Raw genomic sequence first — 16,999 nt, 5'->3', positions numbered from 1 at the left:
ACATCAGTTGCACCACAGGGCGGGAGGAGGGTGGGTAGCACGATACATTTTCATACTTTGGTAAGCATTTTTAGTGTTTTATCCATCTGGAATTTTGGTTTCTCATGTTGATTTTAAAATGACCTTTTTCATGTTTGAAATGTACTAACTCGTTTTTTCCTCACAGCAGGTCAACTTGTGTGTGGTTGCAACATTACGCTCCCTTTGAGTACATTTTTGGAGAAAGGGACATCTGTTGCACCTCAGGCCGGGAGGAGGGTGCGGATCACGATACATTGTCTTTCGTTGGTAAGCATTTTTTTGTGTTTTATACTTTTGGAATTTTGGTTTTTCATGTTGTTTTTAAAAAGAGTTTTTTCATGTTTGAAATGTACTAACTCGTTATTTCCTCACAGCAGGTCAACGTGTATGTGGTTGCAACATTACGATCCCTTTAAGTACATTTTTGGAGAAAGGGACATCTGTTGCACCACAGGGCAGGGATGAGGGTGTGAAGCACGATACATTTTCTTTCTTTGGTAAGCATATATTCTGTTTTTAACTTTTGGAGTTTCGGTTCATCATGTTGATTTTAAAATGACCTTTTTCATGTTTGAAATGTACTAACTCGTTTTTTCCTCACAGCATGTCAACTTGTGTGTGGTTGCAACATTACGCTCCCTTTGAGTACATTTTTGGAGAAAGGAACATCTGTTGCACCACAGAGCGGGAGGTGGGTGCGGAGCACGATACATTTCCATTCTTTGGTCAGGTATTTCCCTGTTGTTTACTTTTGGAATTTTGGTTTTTCATGTTGATTTTAAAATGACCTTTTTCATTTTTTAAATGTACTAACTCGTTTTTTCCTCACAGCAGGTCAACTTGTGTGTGGTTGCAACATTACGCTCCCATTGAGTACATTTTTGGAGAAGGGACATCTGGTGCACCACAGCCCGGTAGGAGGGTGTGGAGCACGATGCATTTTCTTTCTTTGGTAAGCATTTTTGTTGTGTTTTATACTTCTGCAATATTGGTTTTACATGATGATTTTAAAATGACCTTTTTAATGTTTGAAATGTACTAACTCGTTTTTTTTTCGCAGCAAGTCACCTTGTGTGTGTGGTTGCAACATTACGCTCCCATTGAGTACATTTTTGGAGAAAGGGACCTCTGTTGCACCACAGGGCGGAGGACGGCGCAAAGCATGATACATTTTCATTCTTAAGTATGAATTTTTTTTGTGTTTTATTCTTTTGGAATTTTGGTTTTTCTTGTTGATTTTAAAATGACCTTTTAATTGATCGAAATGTACTGACTCGTCATTTCCTCACAGCAGGTCAACTTGTGTGTGGTTGCAACATCACGGTCCCATTCAGTACGTTTATGGAGAAAGGGACATCTATAGCACCCCAGGGCTTGAGAACGGTGTGTAGCACGATACATTTTCTTTCTTTGGTAAGCAATTTTTGTGTTTTGAACTTTTGGAATTTTGGTTTTTCATGTTGATTTTAAAATGACTATTTTCATGTTTGAAATGTACTAACTCGTTATTACGTCACATCAGGTCAACTTGTGTTTGGTTGCAACGTTACGGTCCCATTGAGTACATTTGTGGAGAAAGGGACATCTATTGCACCACAGGGCGCGACGAGGGTGTGTAGCACGATACATTTTCTTTCTTTGGTATGCATTTTTTTGTGTTTTATACTTTTGGAATTTCGGTTTTTCATGTTGATTTTAAAATGACCTTTTTCATGTTTGAAATGTACTAACTTGTTATTTCCTCACAGCAGGTCAACTAGTGTGTGGTTGCAACAATCCGATTCCATTGAGTACATTTATGGGGAAAGGGACATCAGTTAAACCACAGGGCGGGAGGAGGGTGTGTAGCACGATACATTTTCTTTCTTTGCTAAGCATTTTTTTGTGTTTTATACTTTTGGAATTTTGGTTTTTCATGTTGATTTTAAAATGACCTTCTTTATGTTTGATATGTAGTAACTCGTTTCTCCTCACAGCAGGTTGACTTGTGTGGGTGATTGCAACAATCCGGTCCCATTGAGTACATTTGTGGAGGAAGGGACATCAGTTGCACCACAGGGCGGGAGGAGGGTGTGTAGCACGATACATTTTCATACTTTGGTAAGAATTTTTTGTGTTTTATCCATCTGGAATTTTGGTTTCTCATGTTGATTTTAAAATGACCTTTTTCATTTTGGAAGTGTACTAACTCGTTTTTTCTTCACAACAGGACAGTTTGTGTGTGGTTGCAACATTAGGGTCCCATTGAATACATATTTGGAGAAAGAGGCATAGATTCCACCACAGGGCGGGAGGAGTGTGTGTAGCACGACACATTTTCCTTCTTTGGCAAGTATTTTTTTGTATTTTATTCTATTATTTTATTGTGATTTATACTTTTGGAATTTAGGTTTTTCATGATCATTTTCAAATGACGTGTTTCATGTTTGAAATGTGCTCTCTCGTATTTTCCTCACAGCCGGTCAACTTGTGTGTAGTTGCAACATTAGGGACCCATTGAGTACATATTTGGAGAAAGGGACATTTATTGCACCACAGTGCGGGAGGAGGGTGTGTAGCACGATACATTTTCTTTATTTGGCAAGCATTTTCTTGTATTTTATACTTTTGGAATTTTGGTTTTTCATATTGACTTTAAAATTACTATTTTCATGTTTGAAATGTACTAACTCGTTATTTCCTCACAGCAGGTCAACTTGCGTGTGGTTGCAACAATCCGATCCCATTGAATACGTTTATGAAGAGTGGGACATATATTGCACCACACGGCGTGAGGAGGGTGTGTAGCATGATAAATTCTCTTTTTTTGGTAGGCTTTCTTTGTGTATTATACTTTTGGAGTTTTGGTTTTTCATGTTGATTTTAAAATGAACTTTTTCGTGTTTGAAATATACTAACTCGTAATTTCCTCACAGCAGGTCATCTTGTGTGTGGTTGCAACATTCCAGTCCCATTGGAGAATGGGACATATACTGTACCACAGGGCGGGAGGAGGGTGTGTAGCATGGTACATTTCCTTTCTTTGGTAAGCATTTTTTGTGTTTTATACTTTTTGAATTTTAGTTATTCATGTTGGTTTTAAAATGACCTTTTTCATGTTTGAAATGTACTAACTTGTTTTTTCCTCACTGCGGTTCAACTTGTGTGTCGTTGGAACATTTCAATCAAGTTGAGTACATTTTTGGAGAAAGGGACATACATTGCACCACAGGGCAGGCTGAGGGTGTGTAGCATGATACATTCTCTATCTTTGGTAAGCATTTTTTTTTGTTTTATACATTTTGAATTTAGGTTTTTCATACTGACTTTGAAATGACCTTTTACATGTTTGAAAAGCACTAACTCGTTATTTCCTTACAGCAGGTCAACTTGCGTGTGGTTGCAACAATCCGGTCCCATTGAGTACATTTATGGAGAGTGGGACATATATTGCACCACAGGGCGCGTGGGAGGGTGTGTAGCATGATACATTCCCTTTCTTTGGTAAGCTTTATATTGTGTTTTATACTTTTGGGGTTTTGGTTTTTCATGTTGATTTTAAAATGTCCTTTTTCACGTTTGAAATGTTCTAACTCGTTTCTTCCTTATAGCAGTTCAACTTGTGTGTGGTTGCAACATTACGGTCATATTGAGTACATTTATTGAGAAAGGGACATCTATTGCACCACAGGGAGCAAGGAGGGTGTGTAGCACGATACATTTTCTTTCTTTGGTAAGCATTTTTTTGTGTTTTATACCTTTGGAATTTTGGTTTTTCATGTTGATTTTAAAATGACCTGTTTCATGTTTGAAATGTAGTAACTCGTTTTTTCCTCACATCAGGTCAACTTGTGTGTGGTTGCAACATTATACTCTCATTGAGTACATTTTTGGAGAAGGGTACATCTGTTCCACCACAGGGCGGGGCTAGGGTGCGGAGCACGATACATTTTCTATCTTTGATAAGCATTTCTTTGTGTTTTATACTTTTATTTTTTTGTGTTTTATAGTTTCGGAATTTTGGTTTTTCATATTGATTTTAAAATGACTTTTTCCATGTTTGAAACGTTCTAACTCGTTTTTTCCTTACAGCAGGTCAACTTGTGTGTGGTTGCAACATTACGGTCCCATTGAGTACATTTATGGAGAAAGAGACATCAATTGCACCAGAGGGTGGGAGGAGGGTGTGTAGCACGATACATTTTCTTTCTTTGGTAAGCATTTTTTTGTGTTTTATACTTTTGGAATTTTGGTGTTTCATGTTGATTTTAAAACTACCTTTTTCGTGTTTGAAATGTACTACCTTGTTTTTTCCCCACTGCTGTTCAACTTGTGTGCCGTTGCAACATTTCGATCCCATTGAGTACATTTATGGAGAAAGGGACATATATTGCACCACAGGGCGGGAGTAGGGTGTGTAGCACAATACATTTTCTTACTTTGGCAAGCAATTTTTGTGTTTTATACTTTTGGAATTTTGGTTCTTCATACTGACTTTGAAATGACCTTTTTCATGTTTGAAACGTACTAACTCGTTATTTCCTTACAGCAGGTCAACTTGTGTGTGGTTGCAACAATCTGATCCCATTGAGTAAATTTATGGAGAGTGGGACATATATTGCACCACATGGAGGGAGGAGGGTGTGTAGCATGATACATTCCCTTTCTTTGGTAAGTTTTTTTTGTGTTTTATACTTTAGGAGTTTTGGTTTTTCATGTTTATTTTAAAATGTCCTTTTTCATGTTTGAAATATACTAACTCGTTATTTCCTCACAGCATTTCAACTTGTGTGTGGTTGCATCATGACGGTCCCATTGAGTACATTTACTGAGAAAGGGATATTTTTTGCACCACAGGGCGCAAGGAGGGTGTGTAGCACGATACACTTTCTTTCTTTGGTAAGCATTTTTTTCTGTTTTATACTTTTGGAATTTTGATTTTTCATTTTGATTTTAAAATGACCTTTTTCATGTTTGTAATGTACCAACTCGTCATTTCCTCACATCAGGTCAACTTGTGTGTGGTTGCAACATTACGGTCCCATCGAGTACATTTATGGAGAAAGGGACATCTGATGCACCACAGGGCGGGAGGAGTGTGTGTAGCACGATACATTTCCTTTCTTTGGTAAGCATTTTTTTGTGTTTTATACTTTTGGAATTTAGGTTTTTCATGTTGATTTTAAAATGATCTTTTTCATGTTTGAAATGTACTAACTCGTTTTTTCCTCACAGCAGGTCAACTTGTGTGTGGTTGCAACATTATACTCCCATTGAGTACATTTTTGGAGAAAGAGACATTTATTGCACCACAGGGCGGGAGGAGGGTGTGTAGCACAATACATTTTCTATCTTTGGTAAGCATTTGTTTGTGTTTTATACTTTTATTTTTTTGTGTTTTATACTTCCGGAATTTCGGTTTTTCTTGTTGATTTTAAAATGACCTTTTTCATGTTTGAAATATTCTATCTCGTTTTTCCCATACAGCAGGTCAACTTGTGTGTGGTTGCAACATTTTGGTCCCATTGAGTACATTTATCGAGATAGGGACATCTATTGCAACACCGGGCGCGAGGAGGGTGTGTAGCACGACACATTTTTTTTTTGGTAAGCAATTTTTTGTGTTTTATACTTTTGGAATTTTGGTTTTTCATGTTGATTTTAAAATTGCGCAATTATTGTTTTAAATGTACTAACTCGTCATTTCCTTACAGCAGGTCAATTTGTGTGTGGTTGCAACATTACGGTCCCATTGAGTTCATTTATGGAGAAAGGAACGTCTATTGCACCACAGGGCGCGAGGTGGGTGTGTAGCACGATACATTATCTATCTCTAATAAGTTTTTTTGTGTTTTATACTTTTGGAATTTAGGTTTTTCATGTTGATTTTAAAATGACCTTTTTCATGTTTGAAATATACTAACTCATTATTTCCTCACAGCTGATCAATTTGTGTGTGGTTGCAACATTTCGGTCCCATTGAGTACACTTATGCAGAAAGGGACATATACTGCACCACAGGGCGGGAGGAGGGTGTGTAGCACAATACTTTTTCTATCTTTGGTAAGCATTTGTTTATGTTTTATACTCTAATTTTTTTGTGTTTTATACTTCCGGAATTTTGTTTTTTCATGTTGATTTTAAAATGACCTTTTTCATGTTTGAAATGTTCTAACTCGTTTTTTCCTTACAGCAGGTCAACTTGCGTGTGTTTGCAACAATCCGATCCCATTGAGTACATTTATGGAGAGTGGGACATATATTGCACCACAGGGCGGGAGGAGTGTGTGTAGCATGATACATTGCCTTTCTTAGGTAAGCTTTTTTTGTGTTTTATACTTTTGGAGTTTTGGTTTTTCATGTTGATTTTAAAATGTCCTTTTTCATGTTTGAAATGTTCTAACTCGTTTTTTCCTTACAGCAGGTCGACTTCTGTGTGTTTGCAACATTACGGTCCCATTGAGTACATTTATGGGGAAAGGGACATCTATTGCACCACAGGGTGGGAGGAGGGTGTGTAGCACGACACATTTTCTATCTTTGATAAGCATTTTTTGTGTTTTATACTTTTGGAATTATGGTTTTTCATGTTGATTTGAAAATGACAAATTTCATGTTTGAAATGTACTAACTCGTTATTTCCTTACAGCAGGTCAACTTGCGTGTGGTTGCAACAATCCGATCCCATTTAGTACATTTACGGAGAGTGGGACATACATTGCACCACAGGGCGTTAGGAGGGTGTGTAGCATGATAGTTTCCCCTTCTTTGGTAAGCTTTTTTTGTGTTTTATACTTTTGGAATTCTCGTTTTTCATGTTGATTTTAAAATGTCCTTTTTCATGTTTGAAATGTACTAACTCGTTTTTTCCTCACAGCAGGTCCACTTTTGTGTGGCTGCAACATTACGATAGCATTGAATACACTTCTGGAGAAAGGGACATCTGTTGCACCACAGAATGGGAAGAGGGTGTGTAGCATGATACATTTTCTTTCTTTGGTAAGCATTTTTTTGTGTTTTATACTTTTGGAATTTTGGTGTTTTGTGTTGATTTTAAAACGACCTTTTTCATGTTTGAATCGTTCTAACTCGTTTTTTCGTTACAGCAGGTCAACTTGTGTGTGGTTGCAACATTACGCTCCCATTGAGTACATTTTTGGAGAAAGGGATATCAGTTGCACCACAGTGCGGGAGGAGGGTGCGGAGGATGATACATTTTCTTTCATTGGTAAGGATTTTTTGTGTTTTATACTTTTGGAATTTTGGTTTTGTCATGTTGATTTTAAAATGACCTAATTCACGTTTGAAATGTACTAACTCGTTTTTTCCACACAGCAGGTCAACTTGTTTGCATGGTTGCAACATTACGGTCCCATTGTGTGCATTTATGGAGAAAGGGACATCTGTTGCACCACAGTTCAGGCAGGAGGATGAGGTGAACGTTACATTTTTCTCTTTGGTAAGCATTATTTTCTGTTTCATAATTTGGGAATATTCGTTTATCATGTTGATTTTAAAATGACCTTTAAATGTTTGAAATGTGCTTTACTCGTTTTTTCCTCACAGCAGGTCAACTTTTATGTAGTTGTAACATTACGTTCCAATTGAGTACATATTTGGAGAAAGGGAAATCTGTTGCACCACAGGGCAGGAGGAGGGTGCAGAGCACGATACATTTTCTTTTTTTGGTAAGCATTTCTTTGTGTTTATTCTTTTGGAATTTTAGTTATTCGTCATGATTTTAAAATGACCTTTTTCATGTTTGATGTGTAATAACTCGTTTTTTCCTAATTGCAGGACAACTTGTGTGTTGTTACAACATTACGCTCCCATTGAGTACATTTTTCGAGAAAGGGACATCTGTTGCACTTCAGTGCCTGAGGAGGGTGCCTCAGATGATACATTTTCTTTTTTGGTAAGCATTTTTTTGTGTTTTATACTTTTGTAATTTTGGTTTTTCATGTTGATTTTAAAATGACCTTTTTCATGTTTGAAGTGTACTAACTCGTTTTTTCCTCACAGCAGGTCAACTTGTGTGTGGTTGCCACATTATACTCCCATTGAGTACATTTTTGGAGAAAGGGACATCTGTTGCACCTCAGGGCGGGAGGAGGGTGCGGAGCACGATACTTTTTCTATCTTTGGTAAGCAATACTTTGTGTTTTATACTTTTATTTTTTTGTGTTTTATGATTTTGGAATTTTGGTTTTTCATGTTGATTTTAAAATGACCTTTTTCATGTTTGAAATCTACTAACTCGTTTTTTCTTCGCAGCCGGTAAACTTGTGTGTGGCTGCAACATTACGATCACATTGAGTACATTTATGGAGAAAGGTACATCAGTTGCACCACAGGCCGGAGGAGGGTGCGAAGCACGACACATTTTCTTTCTTTGGTAAGCATTTTTTGTGTTTCATACTTTTGGAATTTAAGTTATTCATGTTGATTTTAAAATGATCTTTTTCTTGTTTGAAATGTGCTAACTCGTTTTTTCCTCATTGCAGTTCAACTTGTGTGTCGTTGCAACATTTCGATCACATTGAGTACATTTATGGAGAAAGGGACATATATTGCACCACAGGCCAGGAGGATAGTGTGTAGCATTATACATTTTCTTTCTTTGATAAGCATTTTTTTTATAAACTTTTGGAATTTTGGTTTTTTATATTGATTTTAAAATGATCTTTTTCATGTTTGAAATGTACTAACTCGTTATTTCCTCCCAGCAGGTAACTTTGCGCGTGGTTGCAACAATCTGATCCCATTGAGTACAATTATGGAGAATTGGACATATATTGCACCACAGGGCGGGAGGAGGGTGTGTAGCAAGATACATTCTCTTTCTTTGGTAAAATTTTTTTTGTGTTTTATACTTTTGGAATTTTGGTTTTTCATGATGATTTTAAAATGACCTATATCATGTTTGAAATGTGCTAACTCGTTATTTCCTCACATCGGGTCAATTTGTGTGAGGTTGCAACGTTACGGTCCCATTGAGTACATTTATGGAGAAAGGGACGTCTGTTGCACCACAGGGCGGGAGAAGGGTGTGTAGCACGATACATTTTCTTTCTTTGGTAAGCATTTCTTTGTGTTTTATACTTTTGGAATTTTGGTTTTTCATGTTGATTTTAAAATGACCTTTATCATGTTTGAAATGTACTAACTCGTTTTTTCCTCACAGCAGGTCAACTTGTGTGTGGTTGCCACATTATACTCCCATTGAATACATTTTTGGAGATAGGGACATCTGTTGCACCTCAGGGCGGGAGGAGGTTGCGGAGCACGATACTTTTTCTATCTTTGGTAAGCAATTCTTTGTGTTTTATACTTTTATTTTTTTGTGTTTTATGATTTTGGAATTTTGGTTTTTCATGTTGATTTTAAAATGACCTTTTTCATGTTTGAAATGTACTAACTCGTTTTTTCCTCACAGCAGGTCAACTTGTGTGTGGTTGCCACATTATACTCCCACTGAGTACATTTTTGGAGAAAGGGACATCTGTTGCACCTCAGGGCGGGAGGAGGGTGCGGAGCACGATACTTTTTCTATCTTTGGTAAGCAATTTTTTGTGTTTTATACTTTTATTTTTTTGTTTTATGATTTTGGAATTTTGGTTTTTCATGTTGATTTTAAAATGACCTTTTTCATGTTTGAAATGTACTAACTCGTTTTTTCCTCACAGCAGGTCAACTTGTGTGTGGTTGCCACATTATACTCCCATTGAGTACATTTTTGGAGAAAGGGACATCTGTTGCACCTCAGGGCGGGAGGAGGGTGCGGAGCACGATACTTTTTCTATCTTTGGTAAGCAATATTTTGTGTTTTATACTTTTATTTTTTTGTGTTTTATGATTTTGGAATTTTGGTTTTTCATGTTGATTTTAAAATGACCTTTTTCATGTTTGAAATGTTCTAACTCGTTTTTTCCTTACAGCAGGTCAACATGTGTGTGGTTGCAACATTACGGATCCATTGAGTACATTCATGGAGAAAGGGACATCAATTGCACCACAGGGCGGGAGGAGGGTGTGTAGCACGATACATTTTCTTTCTTTGGTAAGCATTTTTTTGTGTTTTATACTTTTGAAATTTTGGTGTTTTGTGTTGATTTTAAAACGACCTTCTTCATGTTTGAAACGTTCTAACGCGTTTTACCTTACAGCAGGGTAACTTGTGTGTGGTTGCAACATTACGCTCCCATTGAGTACATATTTGGAGACAGGGACATCTGTTGCACCACAGGCGGGAGGAGGGTGCGAAGTACGATACATTTTCTTTTCTTGGTAAGCTTTTTTTTGTGTTTAAACTTTTCGAGTTTTGGTTTTTCATGTTGAGTTTGAAATGACCTTTTTCATGTTTGAGATGTACTAACTCGTTTTTTCCTCACAACAGGTCAACTTGTGGGTGGTGGCAACATTACGCTCCCGTTGAGTATATTTTTGGAGAAAGGGGGAATACGTTGTACCAGACGGCGGGAGGGGGGTTCGGAGCACGATACATTTTCTTTTTATGGTAAGAATTTTTTGTGTTTTATAGTTTTGGAATTTTGGTTTTTCGTGTTGATTTGATAATGACCTTTTCCAAGTATGCAAAGTACTAACTCGTTTTTTCCTCACAGCAGGGCAGCTTGTGTGTGGTTCCAACATTACGCTCCCATTGAGTACATTTTTGGAGGAAGGGGACATGTTGCACCAGGCAGCGGGAGGTGGGTGCGGAGCACGATACATTTTCTTTCTGTGGTAAGAATTTTTTGTGTTTTATACTTTTGGAATTTTGGTTTTTCGTGTTGATTTTAAAATGACCTCTTGCATGTTTGAAATGTCCTAACATGATTGTTCCTCACAGCAGGTCAACTTGTGTGTGTGGTTGGAACACTACTCTCCCATTGAGTATGTTTTTGATGAAAGGGACATCTGTTGCACCACAGGGCAGGGAGGAGGGTGCGGTGCAAAATACATTTTCATTCTTTGGTAACCATTTTTTTGTGTTTTATACTTTTGGAATTTTGGTTTTTCGTGTTGATTTTAAGATGACCTTTTTCATGTTAGAAATGTACTAACTCGTTCCTTCCTCACAGCAGATCAACTTGTGTGTGGTTGCAACATTACGCTCCCATTGAGTACATTATTGGAGAAAGGGACATACATTGCACTACAGGGTGGGAGTTGGGAGCGGAGCACAATACGTTTTCTTTCTTTGGTAAGCATTTTTTGTGTTTCATACTTTTGGAATTTAAGTTATTCATGTTGATTTTAAAATGATCTTTTTCTTGTTTGAACTGTGCTAACTCGTTTTTTCCTCACTGCAGTTCAACTTGTGTGTCATTGCAACATTTCGATCACATTGAGTACATTTATGGAGAAAGGGACATAAATTACACCACAGGGCGGGAGGAGGGTGTTTAGCATGATACTTTTTCTGTCTTTGGTAAGCTTTTTTTGTGTTTTATACTATTAGAGTTTTGGTTTTTCATGTTGAGTTTGAAATGACCTTTTTCATGTTTGAAAAGTACTAACTCGTTTTTTCCTCACAGCAGGTCAACTTGTGTGTGTGGTTGGAACACTACTCTCCCATTGAGTATGTTTTTGATGAAAGGGACATATATTGCACCACAGGCCAGGAGGATAGTGTGTAGCATTATACATTTTCTTTCTTTGATAAGCATTTTTTTTATACACTTTTGGAATTTTGGTTTTTTATATTGATTTTAAAATGATCTTTTTCATGTTTGAAATGTACTAACTCGTTATTTCCTCCCAGCAGGTAACTTTGCGCGTGGTTGCAACAATCTGATCCCATTGAGTACAATTATGGAGAATTGGACATATATTGCACCACAGGGCGGGAGGAGGGTGTGTAGCAAGATACATTCTCTTTCTTTGGTAAGCATTTTTTTGTGTTTTATACTTTTGGAATTTTGGTTTTTCATGATGATTTTAAAATGACCTATATCATGTTTGAAATGTGCTAACTCGTCATTTCCTCACATCGGGTCAACTTGTGTGAGGTTGCAACATTACGGTCCCATTGAGTACATATATGGAGAAAGGGACGTCTGTTGCACCACAGGGCGGGAGAAGGGTGTGTAGCACGATACATTTTCTTTCTTTGGTAAGCATTTCTTTGTGTTTTATACTTTTGGAATTTTGGTTTTTCATGTTGATTTTAAAATGACCTTTATCATGTTTGAAATGTACTAACTCGTTTTTTCCTCACAGCAGGTCAACTTGTGTGTGGTTGCCACATTATACTCCCATTGAATACATTTTTGGAGAAAGGGACATCTGTTGCACCTCAGGGCGGGAGGAGGTTGCGGAGCACGATACTTTTTCTATCTTTGGTAAGCAATTTTTTGTGTTTTACACTTTTATTTTTTTGTGTTTTATGATTTTGGAATTTTGGTTTTTCATGTTGATTTTAAAATGACCTTTTTCATGTTTCAAATGTACTAACTCGTTTTTTCCTTACAGCAGGTCAACATGTGTGTGGTTGCAACATTACGGACCCATTGAGTACATTCATGGAGAAAGGGACATCAATTGCACCACAGGGCGGGAGGAGGGTGTGTAGCACGATACATTTTCTTTCTTTGGTAAGCATTTTTTTTGTGTTTTATACTTTTGAAATTTTGGTGTTTTGTGTTGATTTTAAAACGACCTTCTTCATGTTTGAAACGTTCTAACGCGTTTTACCTTACAGCAGGGTAACTTGTGTGTGGTTGCAACATTACGCTCCCATTGAGTACATATTTGGAGACAGGGACATCTGTTGCACCACAGGCGGGAGGAGGGTGCGAAGCACGATACATTTTCTTTTCTTGGTAAGCTTTTTTTTGTGTTTAAACTTTTCGAGTTTTGGTTTTTCATGTTGAGTTTGAAATGACCTTTTTCATGTTTGAGATGTACTAACTCGTTTTTTCCTCACAACAGGTCAACTTGTGGGTGGTGGCAACATTACGCTCCCATTGAGTATATTTTTGGAGAAAGGGGGAATACGTTGTACCAGACGGCGGGAGGGGGGTTCGGAGCACGATACATTTTCTTTTTATGGTAAGAATTTTTTGTGTTTTATAGTTTTGGAATTTTGGTTTTTCGTGTTGATTTGATAATGACCTTTTCCAAGTTTGCAAAGTACTAACTCGTTTCTTCCTCACAGCAGGTCAACTTGTGTGTGGTTGCAACATTACGCTCCCATTGAGTACATTATTGGAGAAAGGGACATACATTGCACTACAGGGGGGGAGTTGGGATCGGAGCACAATACATTTTCTTTCTTTGGTAAGCATATTTTGTGTTTCATACTTTTGGAATCTAAGTTATTCATGTTGATTTTAAAATGATCTTTTTCTTGTTTGAAATGTGCTAACTCGTTTTTTCCTCACTGCAGTTCAACTTGTGTGTCGTTGCAACATTTCGATCACATTGAGTACATTTATGGAGAAAGGGACATAAATTACACCACAGGGCGGGAGGAGGGTGTTTAGCATGATACTTTTTCGGTCTTTGGTAAGTTTTTTTTTGTGTTTTATACTATTAGAGTTTTGGTTTTTCATGTTGAGTTTGAAATGACCTTTTTCATGTTTGAAAAGTACTAACTCGTTTTTTCCTCACAGCAGGTCAACTTGTGTGTGTGGTTGGAACACTACTCTCCCATTGAGTATGTTTTTGATGAAAGGGACATCTGTTGCACTACAGGGCAGGGAGGAGGATGCTGTGCACGATACATTTCCTTTCTTTGGTAAGCATCTCTTTGTGTTTTATACTTTTCTAATTTTAGTTATTCATGTTGATTTAAAATGACCTTTTTCCATGTTTGAAATATACTAACTCGTTACTTCCTCACAGCTTGCCTACTTGTGTGTTGTTGCAGCATTACGGACCCATTGAGTACTTTTTTGGAGCTAGGGACATCTGTTGCACCACAGGGCGGGACGAGGATGCGGAGCACGACACGTTTTCATTCTTTGTAAGCATTTTTTTGGGTTTTATACTTTTGGAATTATGGTTCTTCATGTTGATTTTAAAATGACCTTTTTCATGTATAAAAAATACTAACTCGTTATTTCCTCACAGCAGGTCAATTTGTGTGTGGTTGCAACATTATGGTCCCATTGAGTACATATTTGGAGAAAGGGACATATATCGCACCACAGGGCGGGAGAAGGGAGCGGACCACAATACATTACCTTTCTGTGGTAAGCATTTTTTGTGTTTTATACTTTTGGAATTTTAGTTATTCATGTTGATTTTAAAATGATCTTTTTCTTGTTTGAAATGTGCTAACTCGTTTTTTCCTCACTGCAGTTCAACTTGTGTGTCGTTGCAACATTTCGATCACATTGAGTACATTTATGGAGAAAGGACATATATTGCACCACAGGCCGGGAGGAGGGTGTGTAGCATTATACATATTCTTTCTTTGATAAGCATTTTTTTATATACTTTTGGAATTTTGGTTTTTTATATTGATTTTAAAATGATCTTTTTCATGTTTGAAATGTAGTAACTCGTTATATCCTCCCAGCAGGTAACTTTGCGTGTGGTTGCAACAATCCTATCCCATTGAGTACAATTATGGTGAATTGGACATATATTGCACCACAGGGCGGGAGGAGTGTGTGTAGCAAGATACATTCTCTTTCTTTGGTAAGCATTTTTTTGTGTTTTATACTTTTGGAATTTTGGTTTTTCATGATGATTTTAAAATGACCTATATCATGTTTGAAATATACTAACTCGTTATTTCCTCACAGCAGGACAACTTGTGTGTGGTTGCAACATTACAGTCCCATTGAGTACATTTATGGAGACAGGGACATATGTTGCACCACAGGGTGGGAGGACGGCGCGGAGCACAATACATTTTCATTCTTTGGTAAGCATTTTCTTTGTGTTTTATTATTTTGGAATTTATCTTTACATTTTGATTTTAAAATTACCTTTTTCATGTTTGAAGAGTACCAACTCGTTTTTACCTCACAGCTGATTAACTTGTGTGTGGTTGCAACATTACTCTCCCATTGAGTACAGTTATGGAGAAAGGGACATCTGTTGCACCAGAGGGCGGGAGGAGGGTGCGGAGCATGATACATTTTCTATCCTTGGTAAGAATTTTTTGTCTTTTATTCGTTTGGAGTTTTGGTTTTTCTTGGTGATTTTAAAATGACGTTTTTCATGTTTTTAAATGTACTAACTCGTTTTTTCCTCACTGCGAGTCAATTTGGGTGTGTTACAACATTTCGCTCCCATTGAGTACACTTTTGGAGAAAGGGACATCGGTTGCACCACAGGGCGGGAGGACGGCTCGGAGCACGATACATTTTCATTCTTTGGTGAGCATTTTCTTTGTGTTTTATTATTTTGGAATTTTTGTTTGTCATGTTCATTTTAAAATGACCTTCTTCATGTTTGTAGTGTACTAAGTCGTTTCTTCCACACATCAGGTCAACTTGTTTGTGTGGTGGCAACATTACGGCCCCATTGAGTACATTTTTGGAGAAAGTAACATCTGTTGCACCACAGGACGGGAGGATGGCGCTGAGCACGATACATTTTCATTCTTTGATAAGCATTTTACTTGTGTTCTATTCTTCTGGAAATTTTGTTTTTCATGTTGATTTTAAAATGACCTTTTTCATGTTTGATGTGTACTAACTCGTATTTACTTCCCAGCTGGTTAACTTGTGTGTGGTTGCAACATTACTTTCCCTTTGAGTTCATTTTTGGAGAAAGGGACATCTGTTGCACCAGAGGGAAGGAGGGGGGTGTGGAGCACGATACATTTTCTTTCTTTGGTAAGAATTTTTTTGTGTTTTATACTTTTATTTTATTGTGTTTTATACGTTTGGAGTTTTTGTTTGTCTTGTTGATTTTAAAATGACCTTTTTCATGTTTGAAATGTACTAAGTCGTTATTTCCTCAAAGGAGGTAAACTTGTGTGTGGTTGCAACATCACGTTCCCATTGAGTACATTTATGGAGAAAAGGACATCCTTTTCACCACAGTGCAGAAGGAGGGTGCGGAGGACGACACATTTTCTTTCTTTGGTAAGCATTTATCTGTGTTTTATACTTTCGGAATTTTGGTTTTTCATGTTGATTTTAAAACGACGTTTTTCATGTTTGAAATGTACTAACTCGTTTGTTCCTCACTGCAGATCAACTTGTGTGTGGTTGCAACATCACACTCCCATTGAGTAGATTTTTCGAGAAAGGGACACCTGTTGCACAACAGTGCGGGAGGAGGATGCGGAAGACGATACATTTTCGTTCAACGGTAAGCATTATTTGTGTATTATACTTTTGGAATTTTGGTACTTCATGTTGATTTTAAAATGACCTTTTTCGTGTTTGAACTGTACTGACTCGTTTTTCCCTCACAGCAGGTCAACTTGTGTGTGGTTGCAACATCACGCTCCCATTGAGTACATATGTGGAGGAAGGGACATCTGTTGCTCCAGAGGGCCGGATGAAGGTTGGAGGACGATATATTTTCTTTCTTAGGTAAACATATTTTTGTGTTTCATACTTTTGGAATAGTGATTCTTCATGTTGATTCCAAAATGACCTTTTCCTTGTTTGAAATGTACTAACTCGTTTTTTCCTCACAGCAGGTCAACTAGTGAGTGGTTGCAACATTACAGACCCATTGAGTACATTTTTGGAGAAAGGGACATCTGTTGCACCACAGGGCTGGAGGACGCCACGGAGTATGATACATATTCATTCTTTGGTAAGCATTATTTTGTGTTTTATTCTTTTGGAATTTTGGTTTTTCATGTTGAGTTTAAAATGACCTTTTTCATGTTTGAAATGTACTAACTCGTTTTTACCTCACAGCTGGTTAACTTGTGTGTGGTTGCAACATTACGCTCCCATTGAGTACATTTTTGGAGAAAGGGACATCTGTTGCACCACACGGCAGGGAGGAGGGTGCGGAGCGCGATACATATCCCTTCTTTGGTAAGCATTTTTTTGTCGTTTATACTTTTGGAATT

The sequence above is a fragment of the Schistocerca serialis genome, chromosome 2, assembly GCF_023864345.2.
Source record: "Schistocerca serialis cubense isolate TAMUIC-IGC-003099 chromosome 2, iqSchSeri2.2, whole genome shotgun sequence".
NCBI lineage: Eukaryota > Metazoa > Arthropoda > Insecta > Orthoptera > Acrididae > Schistocerca > Schistocerca serialis.
The sequence above is the reverse complement of the archived record's forward strand: the minus strand, read 5'-3'. Positions refer to the sequence as shown.